We start from the raw sequence: 9,442 nt of genomic DNA, 5'->3' as shown, positions 1-9,442 counted from the left end.
TAGAAGGGTCAGAGTGAAAAACAATCAATGTATTAACACTTTATCAAAGGTATTTTAGACTGATTTCGGAGAAGTGAGTCTAAAGTTGTGAGATAGACAGATAGTCAACGGTCGGTCTTAGTGTTGGTGTGTTTGTAATCTACACATGCACAAAGGCCTGATCCCGAGCGAGGTAACGAGCGTGTGGCAGCATGTCACCCCGTCCCCTCACACTGAAAACACACACACACACACTCCTCCGTGCCTGACTGCAAGGCACCGCGGCTGTCTGCTGGGAGCTCAAGTTACGGCCAAACGGCGGGACAGACTTTATGGAAGCCTCTCTCCCACACCCACTCTCCCTCTCCCTCTCCGCACCGCTCCGGAGGAGGTATCGGGTTGCCGGTTCAGCGCCGGCCAGGCTTGGCGCTGGCAGCTGCTTGTGATCTTTTGTGTGTGTGTGTGTGTGTGTGTGTGTGTGTGTGTGTGTGTGTGTGTGTGTGTGTGTGTGTGTGTGTGTGTGTGTGTGTATGTGTGTGTTTTTTTATCTCCCACTCTTTGAGTGCATCGGCACATAACGCTGCTGTCTCCTCCAGGTATGTAGGTGTGATTTACAGTGTAGATGCTTCACACTCATGCGCACGCATGCATGCAAAATCCAACTTCTTCCTCTGCTCCAAAGCACCTAGAATATTCTATACTGTAGTTCAAGGTGTAATAAGATGAGTTTTAAACACAAATTACAAAGAAACACGTGTTCTCACTTCGCTCTAGGTCTATAGACATCCAGATAGTTTGGGTTTTATTTAAACTTGAGATATCAGTCTTTTGGATTCTGCTGCCATCAGTGGAGAACAATGGAGGTGAATGTCATTTGACCGCGTTTCCTGGGACAATGTCTGGGTCCTTACATTGCTTTTTATACTGCAGTTTTTTACTAGTAAAACAATCTTTATAAAGACTATTGATAAGAGGGTTTGGTTAATTAGGCATATTGGAAAGACATGTCGATATTGAGATAAACCAATTTCCATTCACCTCTTTTGTATGGATGGCAGCAGAAATCTCAGTGAAACAGACATTAACATCTGGAAAATGAAAAGCCAAACTCTAGCATGGCTAGATACAACTAGAGGTAAGTGAAAAATATGTTTTTCTTTGTATCATTTAAGTGAACTGAGGGCCCCGGACGTAGTATTAAACTTCCATAAAGTTGCCCATAAAATAAAATGGTCAAAATGATCGCAGCAAAGGCCAAGATTACTTGACAAATGTGGAAAAAATGGGTTCTAGACACCCGATATTGCTTTCTTAGATTGACAGAACTCCTCTAGAGCCACAGAATACAATAACCTTAAGACAAACTGTAGCCCTTTGTGTGACAAGTACATTTGAATTCAAAATAAACAGTGTGACCCTTTAAAATATACTTGTGTTTCTCTCAGAATTATACTTACTCAACAAAGAAACATCACCACATCATTAATGTGGCTTCCAAATCCCATGATGCTATCTGAGAGAGAGCAACATGCAGCTCTCCGTCTCTATAGTGTATTTGGAGGAAGCAGTTGCAGGGAGGTGCATCCACAGGTCAACATGGAAGAGACCTCCTATATGCAAGGACCTTGTGACGGTCGTGCCACTGGCTCAGTTGCGAGCCCGGCATGGAACGGCACTCATGAATAATGTATGGGGACATCTGCCACCTCTGAATTATAGATCTGTGGAGGCCTAGCATATGGGAACAGCCCAGTGAGTGCTAATGGCTAACTCCCCATGACAAAATATGGGTTAGAGACACGTGAATGATACTCGGGTAATGCAACCTTTCCGTCATGTGCATGTGAGGTGGATGGTAAATGTGATTATTTACATGTCTGCATGTGTGTTTGCTATCTGGAATGAGGTAAGGCTCCAATGGGTAAACAAGTTATTGTGAGCATAAACAAGCATCCAAATTAGCAGACTGACACACAAGTGTGTTTGAGCACAGCACTAAATAAACATGTTTCAGGCATGTAGCTCTATAGCTAATGTTGCATTATAAACTCTTCCCAGAGGGACAAAAAGACCTAAGAACTTCCATACAGGGACCAAAAGTGTCGTTGTTACATTACAGCTTATTTTTGCCAAGTTCAGCTAAACCAGTATAAAGCTTTAAAATAGCCCCAGAAACCCTCAGCCAAACAAGAAATGGCAAATGTCTTTTTGCAGGCTTCTTCCTGGTGAAGTACAGTCTACTTGAATATTCTATACTCTCTGGCTGTCATACCTGCTCTTTAAAGAAGCAGAGATGGTACTGGGGGTTGTAGTAGTACGGGGGGGGGGTTGTTGTTGCACCCCAGTTGAGCAGGAGGCTTGGTCTACCGGGGACTAGTTCGATCTCCGCCTTTCTCTCCAGGATTATCCTCTTATCAGCGCTGCAAAAGCCAGGCTAAGAAGCACCAGTAATTAGCCTATCTTTAATTAACGAGCACCTCGCTCCAAAACCACCCACGTTCCATGAAGGCTCCCAGTTGGAAGGCAGTCAGTGCGGCATAAAGATGAGCAGACTTAATCTTGTTTTTGTCTGAGTAAGAGTGAGTGAACGTGTAGAAAAGGCCAAGGTTCATCTTCAAGTAGATGGGGCGTCGCAGCATGCAGAGCGTCCCCTCATGCTTCCGCGCTCACAAACAAGCCTTTCTACACCGCAGGTTTCAAAGGGAATCCTACCACCCACCACTGTTCCACTTTGTTGTGCATGTGTGTTTGTGATGTGTATGTGTGTTCATTTGAGTGTATACTCAAGTGTGTGGATTACTGCACTCAAATTATGCTACCACTCACCATCACTGACAGACTTTAATTTCCAGGCTTACTAAAGCCTCCTCCGAATCTACAATGGAAACATATGTAGGAGAAGATGAGGGAAAGAAATCGCCTCCATATCCCTCGGTGAGGTTGAGAAAGTAGAAGGTTCACGTCCTCACTCTCTAGATTGGAGGAGTAATATATACAGCTTCATGCATTTATAATAGTTTGAAAAAGTGACACGGTAAAGAATTACACAAACTTCAGCACTATTGGTCTTCTAATTATTGTGCTAATAGAATCAGAGAGGCCTGGGTCATCTGAAGGGGAGTGAGAGCAAGATGACGGCCTGCAGATGAAAAGAGACAAGAGGAGACGGGAGAGAGAACGCCAGCGTTGCCCTGGTCTGGCCTGGCATGGCACCGCCAAGCAGGGGGGGCTGCAGCGGCCCCAGCATGCATACATTAGCGGTGCTTAGGCGCACTAATTGCTTCTCACTTAGACAAATCTCCTGCAAATCACGGCTGCGCCGCCAGCACTGCCCAAGCCCCCCGGGAAGGAGAGACGGCAGGCAGGCGGACGGAACGAGAGGCAGAGGAGGAGGAGGAGGAGGGGGTGGCGAGTGGAGCGTGTGTACCAGAGGCGCCTCGAAGCAGGATGGAGGAGGAAGAGGAGGTGGAGGAGGGGGGCGCTCCCAAGAGAATGGAGAGAGACGAAGAGAGAGAGAGGGAGAGAAAAAAGCTCCAACACTTCAAGAGTGCCTCTTTCTCTCTGCTCATCCATAGTCCAGGCTGAGTGCACCCCCAACCTCTTACACCCCTACCCTCAGAAGCCCCACCGCTGCTCTGCTCCTTCAGCGCTCCATCCTTACCCCCCCCCCCTCCACCAGCTCTCAGATCTCTGCTCGGCCCCTTGCTCGCCCCTCCTTTCTCTCTCGCTCTCCCTCCCTCTCCATCGTTCTATAGAAAAGTGGAGGAAAGATGAAACTCTACAAAGAGGGAAAAAAATCAATAACACAGATGGATAGCTGGATAACAGGGTCCGGCATGCTTCGGCGATGAGGCAATCCAGAGGGTGCCCACACAACTTCCACACAGGCGGAGCGACGGGCAAAAACAAGATGCTGGGAAGAGGGTGGTAATCAGCCTCAGGAAGCTAACATCATCCACAACACACACGTACACACTGGTTCACAAACAAGCACACACAACAATGTATGGCTGCAAGCATACACCGACATATACGTGACGGCACACTCAAAATATAAACAAAAACAAATAAGCTTGTTAAAAAAAAAGTTCACATCCATAAAAGCACTCGTCCTTCCCACAGCCCCACGCAGCTAATTGGGGAAATACTACAAAACAATAGTTATCAGGTAACCTGAGGTGAAAGAAGATAGCTGTGTGTAGCAAGCAATAGCATATATATTATACAAAAGATCTATATTTTAGCAGGGCTTGCATTATTTTACTAAGGTTATTTGAGATATTGGGTGGCTTAAGGCAACATTTATCTTGTTAGCCGTGGCTTAAGGTACCACAGGGCCCTATCAAGAAAAATGTCTACAATATACTGCAAAAGCATTGCCTGCATTTTAGGATTGATTTTCAAGATTTGAAAACAAGCAGCTGGAGCTAATTCACCTGAGTTTATTAAGTCTGTGTAGTTACCACCATTTCGGAAACTTTTCAACTTTGTTAGTAAGAGCTCACAGCTCTGCAGACTCTGATTGGTTGACAGGGCACAGTGGACTGTTGTCATAAAACATAATGACACTCAGAAGAGGTGATGGCAGAGCCCACCAAAGGAAATTGACTTCAGCTCAACCAAAAACCTCGACAAAAGCCAGTTTCCAGAAATGTTCTACCTCAAAGAAAATCTAATTATTACCTCACGCTTTCCAAATGTTCCCCTGCACAAAAATAACTCTGTTCACTCAGACCTCTGTGGCCTGTGAGATCTAGGTATGCACTATTATTTTGAGGTTTAATTATCTTCGCTGCCGGTGGGGGCTTTTGGCCCCAATAAAGATTTTCATGGTTAGATAGGCAAGATCTTGATTCTTTATGGAGAATAAAAGAATAATAATAATTGTATACTTTACTCTTGGTCAATAACTTGAAAAGCCATTCAAGATGGACATATGTATAAATGACTTACTTCCAGAAGTCGTACTTGAGCTTACTGGACATATTCAACTGCCCCAAAACGCATTGCGGCTCTTCATACCATACAGGCTGCGAGGCGGACAGCTTAAATAATTAACAGCTGGATAAAATACTTAAGAATAATGCTATAAAAAGGTATACTAAATGATTGAATATTTTTATTTTCCATAAAATAAAACGAAATGAAAATGAAAATATTAAATTGAGTGGAAAGGTAACGTTGGTTTTATTTGTGATGACATTTGTATTTATTTAACCTGAGCTTGGATTGGTAATGACCTGGATCATTGAAAGCTTGCTCCATGTAACCAATCAAGTTAATTAAGCCCTGCTAACTGTAATAATAAAACCCTCAGTGGCACACGCTGTAAAATGCCTAATGGAGGCCAAAGACAATTTGAGTAATGGTATTATATATTTTGATATTCATTCTGATAATTCATATTTAATGAAGCAACAATTGTTGGTAGTAACATTGTAACACATGTATATCAAAATACATCTTACTACCTTACGACAGACGCCTATATTCTGACGGGATGTAGATCTTGGTCTTTCCTCCAACTGGAGCCAGTGCAGATTGGGTGTGATGCTTATGGCAACTGTGGGAGAGGTGAAAGGGCGAAGACTTCATTATAATGAATATAAACGAGGACCCCCCATTCCCCATACAGAAATCACACATACACATGCAAACACACACATACACACACACACGCTCACACACACACAGAGATTCCAACCCGCTCTCCTCCTACAGTCCAATCTTTGTGAAAATTACTATAATTCTCTCTTGGGCATAGTGGTGATTTTCTGACTCGGCAAAGAGCCATAGGACTGTGAGGTGGCCGATGGAAGCCTGTTCCATCCCTGTTTAGTCATAAACACATTTTATTGCAAGACATTTTTTTCTTAACTTTAAACATTTGCTAAGAATTACCTGAAATACTCCTTTCATTCAGTAAAGATTACCAAGATTGGTAGATGAATTGGAATTGAAGCTTAATTTCAACTTCATATCTTCAAGTTGCTACGCCACATAATGTGTGTATTTAAGTTTTTTGCTTATTCATAGAAGAGACTTCCAATTATGCAGTTTATACAAGGTCTTTCCTGAGAGGATAAATCACTAGCACCACCTACTGTACACTATAATCGTGACAAGAGAGTTTCCTTAAACTACAATGAAGAGGAACAAGCTCAAACAGACCGAAAACAAGAATATTTGGTTAGAGCTCCATCTTGTGGAGGGAAACATATATTTCAACTCACAGCCGCCACTTACAGAATATCCAGAATAATATGATGAGATTTTGATTGTATAACTATTAATAACTCTTGATAAAAGCACAAATATATTAATTAAAATGTTGAAATGTATACGCTAATAGAATCAGAGAATATTATAATTGTGAAATTCATGATTTTATTTTGGTAACCCTTACATAAATTAGAACTGACACAGTTAATGGTAGTAGTTAAATGGTGATTCACAGTGAATATATCCAGTAGACCAGTACATGGCTCAGCCTGGATAACAAAGGTAAATTGTAACTTACATATCAAGAGAAAAAATATGTTGTCCTTTTTATCTCAGATTATAAGATTTTAGAATGAATATTTGATGAGGATGGGACTGGCTGAACAATTAAATGTACAGACCAGTTTTTTGTCTTATCTGAGGTTGACAAATATATAGTGTTTTGTATTTGTATGCATGTGTTTGTGAATGTTGTTATGTAAATTCTGCCATTTCTTTAATTAAAAAAAGTCTAATTTCTTATAGGGTCATGTCATGTAACACTTTGGCACCAAATCAATGCAGCAATGTATGTATGTATGTAGAGTGGATAAGTAAGACATAGCCCACCTCAAGAGGTGTTTCCTAGTGCATGTATACATTTATAGGTTATAGGTTGACAAGATCTGGATGCTATTGCAAATAAATTATACTTTACAATAAGTAAACTGCAGATTTTTTGACAAAATATTAAAGTCAATCAGAAAAAGAAATATAATACTATAAAAATAAGTTTGTCCTAGTAAAGTCATACAATGCTGCAATGATATGGAGTCAGAGGGTCACATGACATAGAAGCTGTTGAAAAATAATTAAGAATTTTGCAATCAAAAACAGCAAACAACATCTCAAATGGAACAAGCACATCAAATTTAAGGTGACCTATCATGCGAAATGCACTTTTGTACGTCTTTTATACATGAATATGTGTACCCGGTGTTACAGGGAACTCACCAAGTGTCAGAAAACACAACCCTCTCTATTTTCCTCCATACCCAAATCTCTTAAAAAGGGGCTGCAACGGATCTGATACAGACTGATCCAGATTTGAACACTTCTATGACGTCAGAGAAGTGGCGCTACGGCTATTGGGCCAACTCCACCAATCAGGAGGAGACAGCCACGGACATTGCAGTTCGAAAGCGCTGGAGACGCTGTAGTACATATGCCAGGCCTGTAGATGGTGCTGTTCTCACAGAATCAGCCCATGCAAAGACAGTGTTAAATTGAACGAAATGAGGAATGGCTAAAATGCATGATCTGTTTGGTATTTTGAAAAATAAAAAGTATAAATATGCCTTATATAGGTATGGTCCTACACTATATTATTCAAATATAGCATGATAGGTCCACTTTAAATAGAAGAAGCCCTGAAATCCAACACAAAAAAAGGGTGTCCTACAAGTCCAGTTTAGTATACAATCTGGTATGGATTTGGATTCAATGGGTCAAATAACATAAATAAATCAGGACAGCTTGATTGTTTACACTAAAATAATCTCCCAGCCCAGTCATAGTAATTTTATGTAGCATAAATGTCATTTTAATTGGTTGACTCGTCCCTATGTAAGGCGGAATATTGTTACCTAGTATCGGTGGTGTTAATAAACAAAGTACATTTACAATTTTGAGGGACTTGTACTTTACATTTGTACTTCTACTCTACAATTCAGGGGTAAATCATGTACTCCACTACATTTATTAAGTAACTCTAGTTACTTTGCAGATTTGTATTAATGATGTGAAATATAATCAACACTAAATTAGACTTTAGTTACACTTAGAGTAATGCCATAGACTGTATGTGGTGTTAGCTGTTATGCTTTTATTGTGATAGAGCTAAAAGGATGTATGAGACCGGATGTGGTCACAACTGGTCATGCTACTACCAAATGACATGGAGAGTACAAGCCTGAATAAAGTAACCACCATGCTCTAAACCAGGGGTGGGGAACCTTTTTCCTCTCAAGGGCCATTTCAATTTTTTCAACATCCTCCGAGGGCCGTACAAATTATTGACCTCTGCTTAAAAGTACTACAATCACAGCCCATTCATTTCGCCTTTCTTTCATGCTGTGCAAAGAAAAAGCAACCTCTTAATCCACAAGATGTGTGCAAATGTATTTAGTTTCCTATCCATGTGAACATGATCTAAGTGGGGGGGGTACCTAACCTCCTCGAGGGGGGTCCGGGGGGCATGCTCCCGCGGGAAGATTTTTTTTTAAATGTTGAAGTTAAAAGCATCTATCTGGTGCACTTTGAGAGCAACATTAAGAGATCTATGGATACATCTCTCAACACCCATATCATATGAGACAGCTGTAAGCAGATTTTCTTTTTCTTTATGGATATTTTACAAATCACTCCCCTTTCAAACTGTATTCTTGTTTATTAATAACAACTTTTTTTTACTGTCATATAGTATTTTATACCCGTTTACTTTATTCTCTTATTTTTTTATAACTATAATGATCATATAAAGATGTGCCTTTACCTCACTGGTTGGAGAAAAAGCTTCTTATATTCGTTAGCATAGCTAGCTAACCAGATGCTAATAACAACAAAGTTATTGACTGTATGATCAGTATGACAGATGAACAGATTGCCACTGGGCTGACAACTAAGACACAGTCACGCAAAAACTGCGGCATGTCTACGGCTCCTTATGGGTACTGCTTGGAAGTGCTGGGGCGACGTTCTGGTGCTCTCCGTCAGAACTGCACCCCTGTCAGACGAGACATATGCCACGTGATGACACGTTACAGATACCGTACCGTGTCAACGTACCGGTGTCGGTACGTCTACACTACAGGCATCAAAAAATGCTTTCAACGCTTCGCCCATTCACTTGAATGGGGTGACGTAGAAGATTTTTAATCTTCGCCGAACTGCATTGTGGGGAGCATGGCATGGCTTTGCAAGCATCACGAGCATCTATCGGCATCAAAAGTTGAACAATGTTCAACTTTTGAGGCTCGATGCTTGGCATCAGCCAATCAAATCCCGTGTATGCAAATCCCGCCAGTGCAAGCGCAGCCAATCAAACCGCGTGCAAGCTGGGAGAGCCAGACCGCAGTTCATTTCCTCATATTCCAAACGAGATATTACGGTAGCAAATCACCCGGTTCTTTACGACCGGAACTATTTACCGGGATACAAACCGGAGGAACCAGGCATGGAGGGAGGTGGCAGAGACAGTGGG

Source organism: Notothenia rossii (assembly GCF_949606895.1).
Source record: "Notothenia rossii genome assembly, chromosome: 4".
NCBI lineage: Eukaryota > Metazoa > Chordata > Actinopteri > Perciformes > Nototheniidae > Notothenia > Notothenia rossii.
The sequence above is the reverse complement of the archived record's forward strand: the minus strand, read 5'-3'. Positions refer to the sequence as shown.